The 15,637-nt window shown below is 49.9% G+C and overlaps 5 non-coding genes across 5 annotated transcripts; all 5 read right to left on the bottom strand.

Annotated features, from left to right (window-relative positions):
* Positions 1-2,046: 2,046 nt before the first annotated feature.
* Positions 2,047-2,118, bottom strand: TRNAP-AGG (transfer RNA proline (anticodon AGG)). Its single transcript has one exon. It is a non-coding gene; the product is annotated as a tRNA-Pro (tRNA).
* A 1,696-nt stretch (positions 2,119-3,814) lies between these two features.
* TRNAP-CGG (transfer RNA proline (anticodon CGG)) lies at positions 3,815-3,886 on the bottom strand. The gene has a single exon. It is a non-coding gene; the product is annotated as a tRNA-Pro (tRNA).
* A 1,878-nt stretch (positions 3,887-5,764) lies between these two features.
* Positions 5,765-5,836, bottom strand: TRNAP-UGG (transfer RNA proline (anticodon UGG)). The gene has a single exon. It is a non-coding gene; the product is annotated as a tRNA-Pro (tRNA).
* An 8,470-nt stretch (positions 5,837-14,306) lies between these two features.
* On the bottom strand, positions 14,307-14,378 carry TRNAP-AGG (transfer RNA proline (anticodon AGG)). Its single transcript has one exon. It is a non-coding gene; the product is annotated as a tRNA-Pro (tRNA).
* An 805-nt stretch (positions 14,379-15,183) lies between these two features.
* Positions 15,184-15,255, bottom strand: TRNAP-UGG (transfer RNA proline (anticodon UGG)). The gene has a single exon. It is a non-coding gene; the product is annotated as a tRNA-Pro (tRNA).
* Positions 15,256-15,637: the final 382 nt, after the last annotated feature.

Below are 15,637 nucleotides of genomic sequence, written 5' to 3'. Positions count from 1 at the left end.
CGAGCGTATCGTCGTCCAGCATGGCGGGCAACGCCCGCAGCGCCGTAGCATCGGACCACGCTGACATCTCTTGATGCGCCAAAAATCTTCGCTGAAATTGGCCCCAGTCACCGCCTTCCGCCTTGAAGGCTGACAACGTGGGCAGACGCTGCTGAAAAATGAAGTCATCCGCCTCGTGGTTCCTCTCCGCCTGTCCGTCGGTGTCTAAGATGGCGGCTCCAGCAGCAGACGTAAAATGGCGGACCCCCTCGCGCGCTGATGACGTCGATGCGCGCGCTTGGAAACCCACCACCACGTGGCGCTCGCCGTTCCCGCCAAAAGTAGGCCCAGGCGCAATGGCGGGAATCCCCCATTCGTTTTGGCGGGAATCTGCGGGGCGACCTTGTAAAATGTCCCCCACCGTCCCCGCTCCTCCCGACGAGCTGATCTCCGCCAAGATGGACGCGGCGGCGAGCAGCAGCTCCGCCAGTCGGGAGTGCGCCTCACGAAGCCCGGCGTCGGTCCCCGGTCGCTCGGCCGGCGCCGTCGACGGATCCTGTAGCGTGGGCAAGTCCTCCTCCTCACCCCCCGCCACCAGCGGCCCCGAGTCGTCCAGGTTTTCCTCGCGGTCAATCCCGTGGGTCCTACGGGTCTTCCTTGTCTCCATGCTTGGAAGCCCGTTTCACTTCTGACGCCAGATGAAATATTGGAAAATGACGGCAGGAAACTCCTTGACGGGAACACACTTCTTTTATTAAATCTTGACTTGTAACGATACAACGCTTGGCCTCTCTTCTTCACAATGCGGTCACCATACAACGGTACAACTCGTGACCTCTTCTCTCCGCCCTACGCTTCTCTTGACTCTCTTAGATTCTGTGCTGCTGGCTCTCTGTGCCTCGTGTAGACTCCGCGCCTCGGCTACACTCTTCTCTCGCCTCGTGTAGACTCTGCGCCTCTGCTACACTCTCCACTCGCCTCGTGTAGACTTTGCATCTCTCTCTGGCTACACCGTATGCATACTCGGCTCGTGTAGACCTTTCTCTCTCTCTGGCTACACCGTATGCATACTCGGCTCGTGTAGACCTTTCTCTCTCTCTGGCTACACACTATACATTACTCAGCTCGTGTAGACCGTTCTCTCTCTCTGGCTACACACTATACATTACTCAGCTCGTGTAGACCGTTCTCTCTCTCTGGCTACACACTATACATTACTCAGCTCGTGTAGACCGTTCTCTCTCTCTGGCTACACACTTATACCTTACTCTCCTCTACTCTCCATTACTCTCCTCTCCGGGCTCTATCTCTGCACCTTCGTCTTCATTCTTAGATGGTTCCACTTCTGCCTCCTACTCCTCTGTGCATCACCTTATATATCTCTTCCTCCCGGGAGACGGAGCGGATGCGGACCTCAACGTCGGCACCGCTCCTCAGTTACCCAATCACCACGCGCTATCTCCACGATCCGTTTTCGCCCAGCGCGTGTTTCCACTCCCCGACCAATCACACCGCGCTGCCACCCGATCACTCCCTCTCAGCGCGTCACCGGCACACAGCCAATCAGCAGGACTACCCCCACCCGCGCACTGACGCCTGCTCCTCCCCGTCAGCGCGCGTCACCACACACACACCCGTACATACGCGCTGGCACACGACGTATACACCCAGCGCGTATCACCACTACACGAGTACTTGTATACGAGGATTCATGTAAAAAGCATGACTTTTGCATAGTAAACTGACGGAGAATAGGACAATGAGTCAAGAATTTGCCCAGATTTAGTCAGGCTAAAAACCATTTCAATGATGCGATTTCGTGAATTGCTTATTTTACACCAATTTTTATTTTAATCATGATTTCCTCATTGGTGTCAAGTTATTATCCTGATATAAAGGCAATTTCTATTTCATGGATGAACGAAGGAGTCCCTTCGCTATGTCATTTATAGCATTGATTGACCATACCTCAGCATGCTGTGCAGCAAAAGTTGTGAAGATAAAAGCCAGGGATAGTTCAAAATTGACTTGGGTTTTTGTCGACCAATCCCCAAGAAAATGGTGCTTGGGCTCGTCCGGGATTTGAACCCGGGACCTCTCGCACCCTAAGCGAGAATCATACCCCTAGACCAACGAGCCACTCATCTTCAACCAGTGAATAATGTTTGAAAATGAGGTTCAATCAACACTTCGATTATCTCATGAGATGTAACTTTGCTGAAAGATCATGAGCATTTTTGGCACAAATAAGTTTTGACAATGTTCTTAATACAAGATGTTGGTTGAAAATGCATGGCTATAGACTTGTACGAACAGCAATATGACTTTTCTATAACAAAAACAATGATATGGGATCCAATATTTAAGGACATTTCTAACTTTACTCACCACACACTCTAATACTCCCTTGAGATGAATAAAACTCAGGTCGGAGGACTCTTCGTGTATTGTTCTTATGATTGTCTACTCATCCCAGATAAATAAACCTGCCGGGCTTGGAATCGGGAACTTCTTGCATCCAAAGCGAAAACCATACCCCTAGACCAACAAGCGACCTTTCTGTCGACATAGCGCGTAAATTCGAGCACTTGTATACGAGGATTCATGTAAAAAGCATGACTTTTGCATAGTAAACTGACGGAGAATAGGACAATGAGTCAAGAATTTGCCCAGATTTAGTCAGGCTAAAACATTTCAATGATGCGATTTCGTGAATTGCTTATTTTACACCAATTTTGATTTTAATCATGATTTCCTCATTGGTGTCAAGTTATTATCATGATATAAAGGCATTTGCTAATTCATGGATGAACGAAGGAGTCCCTTCGCTATGTCATTTATAGCATTGATTGACCATACCTCAGCATGCTGTGCAGCAAAAGTTGTGAAGATAAAAGCCAGGGCCAGTTCAAAAATGACCAATTTCCAAGAAAATGGTGCTTGGGCTCGTCCGGGATATGAACCCGGGACATCTCGCACCATAAGCTAGAATCAGACCCCTAGACCAACGAGCCACTCATCTTCAAACAGTGAATAATGTATGAAAATGAGGTTCAATCAACACTTCGATTATCTCATGAGATAAAACTTTGCTGAGAGATAATGAGCATTTTTGGCACAAATAAGTTTTGACAATGTTCTTAATACAAGATGTTGGTTAAAAATGCATAGCTATTGACTTGTACGAACAGCAATATGACTTTTCTATAACAAAAACAATGATTTGGGAACCAATATTTAAGGACATTTCTAACTTTACTCACCACACACTCTAACACTCTATTGAGATGAATACAACTCAGGTCGCAGGAGTCCTCGTGTATTGTCCTCATAATTGTCTATCACATCCCAGAAAAGTAAAACTACCGGGCTTGGAATCGGGAACTTCTTGCATCCAAAGCGAAAACCATACCCCTTGACCAACAAGCGACCTTTCTATCGACATAGCGCATTAATACGAGTACTTGTATACAAGGATTCATGTAAAAAGCATGACTTTTGCATAGTAAACTGACGGAGAATAGGACAATGAGTCAAGAATTTGCCCAGATTTAGTCAGGCTAAAAACCATTTCAATGATGCGATTTCGTGAATTGCTTATTTTACACCAATTTTGATTTTAATCATGATATCATCATTGGTGTCAAGTTAGTATCATGATATAAAGTAAATTGCTAATTTATTGATGAACAAAGGAGTCCTGACGCTATGTCATTGATAGCATTGATTGGCCATACCTCAGCTTGCTGTACAGCAAAAGTTGTGAAGATAAAAGCAAGGGCCAGTTCAAAATTGACTTGGTCTTTGTCGACGAATCCCCAAGAAAATGGTGCTTGGGCTCGTCCAGGATTTGAACCCGGGACCTCTCGCACCCGAAGCGAGAATCATACCCCTAGACCAACGAGCCACTCATCTTCAACCAGTGAATAATGTTTGAAAATGAGGTTCAATCAACATTTCGATTATCTCATGAGATGTAACTTTGCTGAGAGATAATGAACATTTTTGGCACATATAAGTTTTGACAATGTTCTTAATACAAGATGTTGGTTAAAAATGCATGGCTATTGACTTGTACGAACAGCAATATAAATTTTATATAACAAAAACAATGATATGGGAACCAATATTTAAGGACATTTCTAACTTTACTCACCACACACTCTAACACTCTATTGAGATGAATACAACTCAGGTCGCAGGAGCCCTCGTGTATTGTCCTTATAATTGTCTACTCATCCCAGAAAAATAAAACTACCGGGCTTGGAATTCGGAACTTCTTGCATCCAAAGCGAGAACCATACCCCTAGACCAACAAGCAACCTTTGCGTCCACATGACGCATGAATATGAATACTTGTATACGAGGCTTCATTAAAAAGCATGACTTTTGAATAGTAAACTGACGGAGAATAGGACAATGAGTCAAGAATTTGCCCAGATTGAGTCAGGCACAAACCCTTTCAATGACGAGATTTCTTGAATTGCTTATTTTACACCAATTTTGATTTTAATCATGATATCATCATTGGTGTCAAGTTATTATCATGATATAAATGAAATTGCTAATTTATTGATGAACGAAGGAGTCCCGACGCTATGTCATTGATAGCATTGATTGGCCATACCTCAGCATGCTGTACAGCAAAAGTTGTGAAGTTAAAAGCCAGGGCCTGTTCAAAATTGACTTGTTCTTTGTCGACGAATCCCCAAGAAAATGGTGCTTGGGCGCGTCCGGGATTTGAACCCGGGAACTCTCGCACCCGAAGCGAGAATCATACCACTAGACCAGGGGTCGGCAACCTACGGCTCTGGAGCCGCATGCGGCTCTTTACGGGCTGCTTCTTGACGATATGTACGTATGTACAGTATGTACTCAGATGCATTGCGGCTCTTGAAATACTGAATTTTGTACCGAATTGGAAAGAAATGGCTCTTCTTGTTATTTTGGTTGCCGACCCCTGCCCTAGACCAACGAGCCACTCATCTTCAAACAGTGAATAATGTTTGAAAATGAGGTTCAATCAACACTTCGATTATCTCATGAGATGTAACTTTGCTGAGAGATAATGAGAATTTTTGGCACAAATAAGTTTTGACAATGTTCTTAATACAAGATGTTGGTTAAAAATGCATGGCTATTGACTTGTACGAACAGCAATATGACTTTTCTATAACAAAAACAATGATATGGGAACCAATATTTAAGGACATGTCTAACTTTACTCACCACACACTCTAATACTCTGTTGAGATGAATACAACTCAGGTCAGAGGAGTCCTCGTGTATTGTCCTTATGATTGTCTACTCATCCCAGAAAAATAAACCTACCGGGCTTGGAATCGGGAACTTCTTGCATCCAAAGTGAGAACCATACCCCTAGACCAACAAGCGACCTTTCTGTCGACATAGCGCGTAAATACGAGTACTTGTATACGAGGATTCATGTAAAAAGCATGACTTTTGCATATTAAACTGACGAAGAATAGGACAATGAGTCAAGAATTTGCCCAGATTTAGTCAGGCTATAAACCATTTCAATGATGCGATTTCGTGCATGGCTTATTTTACACCAATTTTTATTTAAATCATGATTTCCTCATTGGTGTCAAGTTATTATCATGATATAAAGGCAATTGCTAATTCATGGATGAACGAAGGAGTCCCTTTGCTATGTCATTTATGGCATTGATTGACCATACCTCAGCATGCTGTGTAGCAAAAGTGGTGAAGATAAAAGCCAAGGCCAGTTCAAAATTTACCAATCCCCAAGAACATGGTGCTTGGGCTCGACCGGGATTTGAACCCGGGACCTCTCACACCCAAAGCGAGAATCATACCCCTAGACCAACGAGCCACTCATCTTCAAACAGTGAATAATGTTTGAAAATGAGGTTCAATCAACACTTCGATTATCTCATGAGATGTAACTTTGCTGAGAGATAATGAGCATTTATAGCACAAATAAGTTTTGACAATGTTCTTAATACAAGATGTTGGTTAAAAATGCATGGCTATTGACTTGAACGAAAAGCAATATGACTTTGCTATAACAAAAACAATGATATGGGAACCAATATTTAAGGACATTTCTAACTTTACTAACCACACACTCTAACACTCTATTGAGATTAATACAACTCAGGTCGCAGGAGTCCTCGTGTATTGTCCTTATAATTGTCTACTCATCCCAGAAAAGTAAAACTACCCGGCTGGGAATTCTGAACTTCTTGCATCCAAAGCGAAAACCATACCCCGAGACCAACAAGCAACCTTTGTGTCCACATAGCGCATAAATACGAATACTTGTGTAGTGGTGATACGCGCTGGGTGTATATGTCGTGTGCCAGCGCGTATGTACGGGTGTGTGTGTGGTGACGCGCGCTGACGGGGAGGAGCAGGCGTCAGTGCGCGGGTGGGGGTAGTGCTGCTGATTGGCTGTGTGCCGGTGACGCGCCCAGAGGGAGTGATCGGGTAGCAGCGCGGTGTGATTGGTCGGGGAGTGGAAACACGCGCTGAGCGGAACCGGATCGTAGGGATAGCGCGTGGGGATTGGGTAACTGAGGAGCGGTGCCGACGTTGAGGTCCGCATCCGCTCCATCTCCCGGGAAGAAGGGGTATATAAGGTGATGCACAGAGGAGCAGGGGCAGAAGTGGAACCATCTAAGAATGAAGACGAAGGTGCAGAGATAGAGCCCGGAGAGAAGAGTAATGGAGAGTAATGGAGAGTAATAGAGAGAGAGAGAGAGAACGGTCTACACGAGCTGAGTAATGTATAGTGTGTAGCCAGCGAGAGAGAACGGTCTACACGAGCTGAGTAATGTATAGTGTGTAGCCAGCGAGAGAGAACGGTCTACACGAGCTGAGTAATGTATAGTGTGTAGCCAGCGAGAGAGAACGGTCTACACGAGCTGAGTAATGTATAGTGTGTAGCCAGCGAGAGAGAACGGTCTACACGAGCTGAGTAATGTATAGTGTGTAGCCAGCGAGAGAGAACGGTCTACACGAGCCGAGTATGCATACGGTGTAGCCAGCGAGAGAGGAAGGTCTACACGAGCCGAGTATGCATACGGTGTAGCCAGAGAGAGAGATGCAAAGTCTACACGAGGCGAGTGGAGAGTGTAGCAGAGGCGCAGAGTCTACACGAGGCGAGAGAGGAGTGTAGCCGAGGCGCGGAGTCTACACGAGGCACAGAGAGCCGGCAGCACAGAATCCAGAGTCAAGAGAAGCGCATTGTGAAGAAGAGAGGCCACGCGTTGTATTGTTACAAGTCAAGATTTAATAAAAGAAGTGTGTTCCCGTCAAGGAGTTTCCTGCCGTCATTTTCCAATACTTCATCTGGCGTCAGAAGTGAAACGGGCTTCCAAGTATGGAGACGAGGAAGACCCGTAGGACCCACGGGATTGACCGCGAGGAAGACCTGGACGACTCGGGGCCGCTGGTGGCGGGGGGTGAGGAAGAGGACTTGCCCACGCTGCAGGGTCCGTCGACGGCGCCGGCCGAGCGACCGGGGACAGACGCCGGGCTTCGTGAGGCGCACTCCCGACTGGCGGAGCTGCTGCTCGCCGCCGCGTCCATCTTGGCGGAGATCAGCTCGTCGGGAGGAGCGGGGACGGTGGGGGACATTTTACAAGGTCGCCCCGCAGATTCCCGCCAAAACGAATGGGGGATTCCCGCCATTGCGCCTGGGCCTACTTTTGGCGGGAACGGCGAGCGCCACGTGGTGGTGGGTTCCCAAGCGCGCGCATCGACGTCATCAGCGCGCGAGGGGGTCCGCCATCTTACGTCTGCTGCTGGAGCCGCCATCTTAGACACCGACGGACAGGCGGAGAGGAACCACGAGGCGGATGACTTCATTTTTCAGCAGCGCCTGCCCACGTTGTCAGCCTTCAAGGCGGAAGGCGGAGACTGGGGCCAATTTCAGCGAAGGTTTTTGGCGCATCAAGAGATGTCAGCGTGGTCCGATGCTACGGCGCTGCGGGCATTGCCCGCCATGCTGGACGACGATGCGCTCGCGGCCTTCAGGGCTGCACGGAAGTCGGACCGCTCCACGCTGAAGGATGCGCTGGGTTTGTTGGCCAGGGTCTACGGGCCTCCCTCTACGTGCCGCCATCAGTTCTACGCAAGACGGAAAGCGGCCACGGAGACCGCGCTGGCCTATCGCACGGCGTTGCTGGCTCTTGCTGATGCTGCGTTCCCTCGGATGGACGAGGAGGGCCAAGACGCGATGGTTTTGGAGCAGCTGCTCAAGTTGGCGCAGGACCTGGGGGTCCCTATCAACACAGCTGACGAGATTGATATTTCTTCTTTGAGAGTCGCCACGAGTATTCAAGCGCACGAGGCCCTGCAACGGAAGCAAGGCGTTGGTTGCAACGCTGCTGCTGTCGTCGCAGCCCCGGGTTTGGTGGTCGCCGAACCCCAAGTCGTCAGCCCACGAGAGGAGGCGTTCGCCACGGGACGACCAGGGGACTGGAGGCCGGGGGCCCGGTCGCCTCTGCGATCGGGCCGAAAGTCGGAGCAACCAAGATCTACTCCGACCCTCGTCACGTGCTATAACTGCGGCCTCCGGGGCCACGTGGCGTCCGGGTGCCGCGCTCCGCGGCAGCGCGCCATGGGAGCTCGGCTGGACGACGACCGAGAGCCCAAGTCATCTCTACAATCCCCGGCAAGTCGCGGCACCTCACACGCTCGGCCTGTTTATTCGGCACACATGGGACGCCGCGTTGCGGCGGAGGAGGGCCGGTTAAGGTTCGGGGATTCGGTTCGGCGAGGGGGGTTCGGCCGGGACCAGGGAGACATTGAATGGGCGGAATTGGGGCATAGAATTGTGGCTGCTTCGGCGGGTTCGTCCGTTGTTACGGGATCTATTGATGGGGTTGAGATTAGGGTGTTAGTGGACACGGGGGCATCGGCAACTATTATATCGGACCTCATTTATAATATTCTTCCGGTCCAATGTCGTCCGCTGCTTCCAGTGGATGTGCCATTTTACGCCGCTAATGGGGGATCGTTGGGCATTATCGGTCAGGTTAGGGCGTCCATTTGCATTGGAGATATCAAATTGTCGGGACCCGTTTTCGTTTCGTCTTCTTTGGCAGTTCCGTGTCTTTTGGGCACTGACTTTTTGGCTAAAATGCCCATTAAAATTCTTATCGATCAACGATGCATTGAACTGCCATCGGGTCGCCGGATTTCATTTTTGACGGGCCCTACTGACATTCGGACGGCGTGCGCTACGATACAAGCGGTGGCGACGCAGACAGTGCAAGTGCCCCCGGGTTCACAGATGTTGATTCCCCTCCGGTTGCGGAAACCATGGGTGAGGGAGGCTTCGGGACAGAGTATGCTTTTGGGTCCTTCTAACAAGGCTGTCGGGGGTCTTGATTTATCGGTGGCTCACACTTTGGTGCGGGCTGACAGGGATCCGTTTGTGATGGTTTTGAACGCGGGGTCGCGACCAGCTGTCATTCCGCAGGGCACCGTGCTGGCTCACGCGGCGCAGGTCCCTGGGGATGATGGGTTGGTTGCGCAGGTGGGCTCGAGCCCCGCGCGGAACGTTGAGCCAAGGGAAGACCTTGAGTGGGTCCATTCGTTATGTGCCGCCTCGGACGATTTGTCGGCGGCGCAGTTGGGTGCGCTGCGCGAGTTGCTCATTGAATTCTCTGATGTATTCAGTAAACATTAGTATGACATTGGGTGCACGGATTTGTTGCACCATCACATTGAAACGGGCGATGCGGCGCCGGTCAGGCTAAATCCCTTCCGACTGAGTCCCGTGGAGAAGGAACATGTTCAGTCGGCTGTTAACGATATGCTAGAAGCCGATATTATTTCGCCCTCCTCTAGCCCGTGGGGAGCGCCTATTGTGCTGGTTAAGAAGCAGGACGGGTCCCTGCGATTCTGCGTTGATTTCCGTCGCCTGAATAAGATCTCTGTGGCTGACGCGTATCCGCTCCCCAGGATGGATGAGTCCCTCGATGCATTGTCTGGTGCGCGATATTTTTCGACTCTTGATTTGTTATCGGGGTTTTGGCAGTTGCCGCTCGACGAAGAGTCGAAACCTAAGACAGCATTTCGGACTCCAGGGGGGCTGTTCCAGTTTAACCGGTTACCCATGGGACTTCACTCCTCTCCAGCGACGTTTCAGCGACTTATGGAGTTGGTTTTGTCGGGCTTGCAGTGGGATACATGCTTGATTTATATGGACGATGTCATTGTTTTCAGTAAAACGTTTGAGGAACACCTCCGGCGATTGAGAGGGGTGTTCTTGCGAATGCGATCGGCTAAGTTGAAATTTAAACCGGCCAAATGTCACCTCCTTCGTAGGTCCGTTAGATACTTGGGTCACATTGTCGATTCTTCGGGGATCTCCACCGATCCCGCGAAGACGGATTGTGTCGGTTCGTGGCCGACACCTACGTCCGTTTCCGACGTGCGTAGTTTCATCGGGTTTGCTTCTTATTATCGGCGGTTCGTTGAGCACTTCGCCACTATTGCAAAACCCTTGCACGCTCTAACGGCGAAGGGAGTGAAGTTCAAATGGGGACCGGAGGAGGAGGCCGCGTTTCGCTCCCTCCGGGACGCCTTGGTGGGTGCCCCACCCTTGTGTTATCCCGATTTTGCCAGTCCCTTTTTGCTGGACACGGATGCTAGCAACACGGGCATTGGGGGGGTGCTATCCCAAGTCGTTGGGGGTGTCGAAAGAGTTGTCGCCTACGGTAGTAGGGTGTTGTCTCCGGCGGAGCAACGCTACTGTGTCACCCGTCGCGAGCTGCTTGCCATTGTTTTTTTTGTGCAGCAGTTTAGGCCATATCTTTATGGTCGTCACTTTACAGTCCGAACGGACCACGCGGCGCTACAGTATTCATTGAGGGTCGCCCAGCCCTCGGGCCAGTTGTCGCGTTGGTTGGAAGTCCTCCAGGACTATCAGTTTACGACTACGTACCGTAAGGGGTTGCGACACACGAATGCCGATTGCTTGTCGCGGTTGTTGCCTTGTGATGAATGCGCGTGTTTATCGGGATCGGCGCGCTGTAAACCGACGCTTGCGGGGGAGATGGGGGCACTGGCTGCGACAGCGGGCGCACCGATCGGGGATGATTCCACTGCCTCTCAGGGTCGGGACTCGCTGCTCTCGCTGTCGCTCAGCGAATGGGGCCGCCTCCAGATGGCGGACAGCTCGCTGCTAGCATTGTGCCGCAAGGTTGGGGGTCCCGAGGGGGACCAGGAGCGTACCGGCTCCTATGTACTTGAGCGGGGCGTGTTATTGAAATGGGACAGTTTGTCCCGGCGGAACGCACTCGTGGTGCCTTCCGCTGTGAGGGGGAGGGTTGTCTTGGCGGCACACGAACGCCTCTTGCACTTGGGAGTTAACAAGACGCTTGCCCTGCTTCAGCGTGACTATTACTGGCCGGGAATGGGAAGTGATGTGGTGCATATTCTGAAGGGGTGCGTTGAGTGCGCCAGGCGTAAACCACCGGCCGTGGCAGCTAATCCACCGCTGCAATCTATTCAGGTCTCGCGTACCAACGAGCTCGTTGCACTCGATATTTTGGGGCCCTTCCCAGTCACGCCGAGAGGGAATAAATATTTGTTAGTGGGGGTCGAATACTTTACCCGATGGCCTATGGCGTGGCCTCTCGCTAACCAGTCGGCAGCGGCTGTGACGGATGCCTTCGTCCAGGGCTATGTCCTGGACAAGGGGGCTCCCGAACGCCTGCTGACCGACCAAGGTAAAAAATTTTCGAGTAAATTGTTGCAAGAGGTGTGCGATCTGTTGGGTACCAAGAAGGTGCGTACCTCCCCGTACCACCCGCAGACTGACGGGATGGTGGAGAGACTCCACAAAACCTTGACTTCCATGCTGTGCCAGCAGGTGTGCGAGGCACATGTAGATTGGGACCTGCAGGTCCCGGGAGTCCTTGCCGCGTATAGAATGGCCCCCCATGCAGCTACGGGGTTTTCCCCATTCTATTTGATGTACGGTCGGGAAGCTGACCCGCCAATGGAAACGCAACTTGGCCTGTCCGCTCCACGAACTAATTCTAATTTGGCAGAACATATTAAGTTTAATATTCACAAGCTGACAGAGGCGAGGGAGGCCGCGCGGCTTAATTCGCGGGCTCGCCAAATTGCTAATGAACGGTTGCGGGCACGGAAGGTGTCCATACACGAATGGAAACCAGGTGACAGGGCCTGGCTGCATTGCCCTCAGGCACCCTTGGCTACGTCGCCTAAATTGTTGAGACCGTGGAGGGGACCCGTGGAGGTCGTGCGCGTTGCACGGCCCCAGTGCGTTCAGATAAAGTGGGGAAAGCGCCGGTGGTACGTTCACCCCTCCCGACTGAAACCGTTCTCGCCTCCATATGGCCTCCCCTTGTGTCGTGATGGCCGGGCGTGTGACGTGACCGGCGACCCAGAGGGGGAAATGTCTCTGCCTGATCCACACGTATTTTCGCCTGATCTGCTCCCAGGTGTCTCGGAACTGACAGCTGCCGATCACCGGCGGCCGGATCTCCGCGGCGGGGCCGGCCCTTTCAGGCCCGTTCCGCGCCGTCTGGAGCAGCCGGAACCGCCGGACGGTCGTCAGTGTCCCGCCCCATACGATGGACCAGCCAGACGGACTCGCGCCAGGTCGTGCTACTTTGCATGACCTGCCTCGTGAGGAGTCGGGGCAGTTGGAGCGCCTCGTCACTGCGTGTAGTCGCAGGGACGTGGGGCGCGTTCGGTTCGAATTTGCTCGTATCGTGTTATTGTTGACTTTTCGGGTTCATTGTCAATCTGTACATAGTTATTCTTGTTGTTGTTGTTGTTGTGTTATGTTACGGGGCACACTCGGGGGGTTACGGGGTTTTTTTTTGTTGGTTGTCGTTTTATCGTCGCGGTTGGTTGTTGTTAGCAGCCGGGCCGGCTGCGAGCTATGTGGGAGGGGGTGATGTAGTGGTGATACGCGCTGGGTGTATATGTCGTGTGCCAGCGCGTATGTACGGGTGTGTGTGTGGTGACGCGCGCTGACGGGGAGGAGCAGGCGTCAGTGCGCGGGTGGGGGTAGTGCTGCTGATTGGCTGTGTGCCGGTGACGCGCCCAGAGGGAGTGATCGGGTAGCAGCGCGGTGTGATTGGTCGGGGAGTGGAAACACGCGCTGAGCGGAACCGGATCGTAGGGATAGCGCGTGGGGATTGGGTAACTGAGGAGCGGTGCCGACGTTGAGGTCCGCATCCGCTCCGTCTCCCGGGAAGAAGGGGTATATAAGGTGATGCACAGAGGAGCAGGGGCAGAAGTGGAACCATCTAAGAATGAAGACGAAGGTGCAGAGATAGAGCCCGGAGAGGAGAGTAATGGAGAGTAATGGAGAGTAATAGAGAGAGAGAACGGTCTACACGAGCTGAGTAATGTATAGTGTGTAGCCAGCGAGAGAGAACGGTCTACACGAGCTGAGTAATGTATAGTGTGTAGCCAGCGAGAGAGAACGGTCTACACGAGCTGAGTAATGTATAGTGTGTAGCCAGCGAGAGAGAACGGTCTACACGAGCTGAGTAATGTATAGTGTGTAGCCAGCGAGAGAGAACGGTCTACACGAGCTGAGTAATGTATAGTGTGTAGCCAGCGAGAGAGAACGGTCTACACGAGCCGAGTATGCATACGGTGTAGCCAGCGAGAGAGGAAGGTCTACACGAGCCGAGTATGCATACGGTGTAGCCAGAGAGAGAGATGCAAAGTCTACACGAGGCGAGTGGAGAGTGTAGCAGAGGCGCAGAGTCTACACGAGGCGAGAGAGGAGTGTAGCCGAGGCGCGGAGTCTACACGAGGCACAGAGAGCCGGCAGCACAGAATCCAGAGTCAAGAGAAGCGCATTGTGAAGAAGAGAGGCCACGCGTTGTATTGTTACAAGTCAAGATTTAATAAAAGAAGTGTGTTCCCGTCAAGGAGTTTCCTGCCGTCATTTTCCAATACTTCACTTGTATACGAGGCTTCATTAAAAAGCATTACTTTTGAATAGTAAACTGACAGAGAATCGGACAATGAGTCAAGAATTTGCCCAGATTGAGTCAGGCACAAACCCTTTCAATGACGAGATTTCTTGAATTGCTTATTTTACACCAATTTTGATTTTAATCATGATATCATCATTGGTGTCAAGTTATTATCATGATATAAAGGAAATTGCTAATTTATTGATGAACGAAGGAGTCCCGACGCTATGTCATTGATAGCATTGTTTGGCCATACCTCAGCATGCTGTACACCAAAAGTTATGAAGTTAAAAGCCAGGGCCAGTTCAAAATTGACTTGGTCTTTGTCGACGAATCCCCAAGAAAATGGTGCTTGGGCTCGTCCGGGATTTGAACCCGGGACCTCTCGCACCCTAAGCGAGAATCATACCCCTAGACCAACGAGCCACTCATCTTCAAACAGTGAATAATGTTTGAAAATGAGGTTCAATCAACACTTCGATTATCTCATGAGATGTAACTTTGCTGAGAGATAATGAGCATTTTTGGCACAAATAAGTTTTGACAATCTTCTTAAAACAAGATGTTGGTTAAAAATGCATGGCTATTGATTTGTACGAACAGCAATATAACTTTTCTATAACAAAAACAATGATATGGGAACCAATATTTAAGGACATTTCTAACTTTACTCACCACACACTCTAATACTCTGTTGAGATGAATAAAACTCCGGTCGGAGGAGTCCTCGTGTATTCTCATTATGATTGTCTACTCATCCCAGAAAAATAAACCTACCGGGCTTGGAATCGGGAACTTCTTGCATCCAAAGTGAGAACCATACCCCTAGACCAACAAGCGACCTTTCTGTCGACATAGCGCATAAATACGAGTACTTGTATACGAGGATTCATGTAAATAGCATGACTTTTGCATGTTAAACTGACGAAGAATAGGACAATGAGTCAAGAATTTGCCCAGATTTAGTCAGGCTAAAAACCATTTCAATGATGCTATTTCGTGAATTGCTTATTTTACACCAATTTTTATTTTAATCATGATTTCCTCATTGGTATCAAGTTATTATCATGATATAAAGGCAATTGCTAATTCATGGATGAACAAAGGAGTCCCTTTGCTATGTCATTTATGGCATTGATTGACCATACCTCAGCATGCTGTGCAGCAAAAGTTGTGAAGATAAAAGCTAAGGCCAGTTCAAAATTTACCAATCCCCAAGAAAACGGTGCTTGGGCTCGTCCGGGATTTGAACCCGGGACCTCTCGCACCCAAAGCGAGAATCATACCCCTAGACCAACGAGCCACTCATCCTCAAGCAGTGAATAATGTATGAAAATGAGGTTCAATCAACATTTCGATTATCTCATGAGATGTAACTTTGCTGAGAGATAATGAGCATTTTTGGCACAAATAAGTTTTGAAATTGTTCTTAATCCAAGATGTTGGTTTGAAAATGCATGGTTATAGACTTGTACGAAAAGCAATATGACTTTGCTATAACAAAAACAATGATATGGGAACCAATATTTAAGGACATTTCTAACTTTACTCACCACACTCTAATACTCTGTTGAGATTAATACAACTCAGTTCGCAGGAGTCCTCGTGTATGGTCCTTATAATTGTCTACTCATCCCAGAAAAGTAAAACTACCGGGCTGGGAATTCTGAACTTCTTGCATCCGA

Source organism: Lampetra planeri, chromosome 24, assembly GCF_965212315.1.
Source record: "Lampetra planeri chromosome 24, kcLamPlan1.2.h2, whole genome shotgun sequence".
NCBI lineage: Eukaryota > Metazoa > Chordata > Hyperoartia > Petromyzontiformes > Petromyzontidae > Lampetra > Lampetra planeri.
Note: the sequence above shows the minus strand (reverse complement) of the source record. Positions and strands in the feature narration are given on the sequence as shown.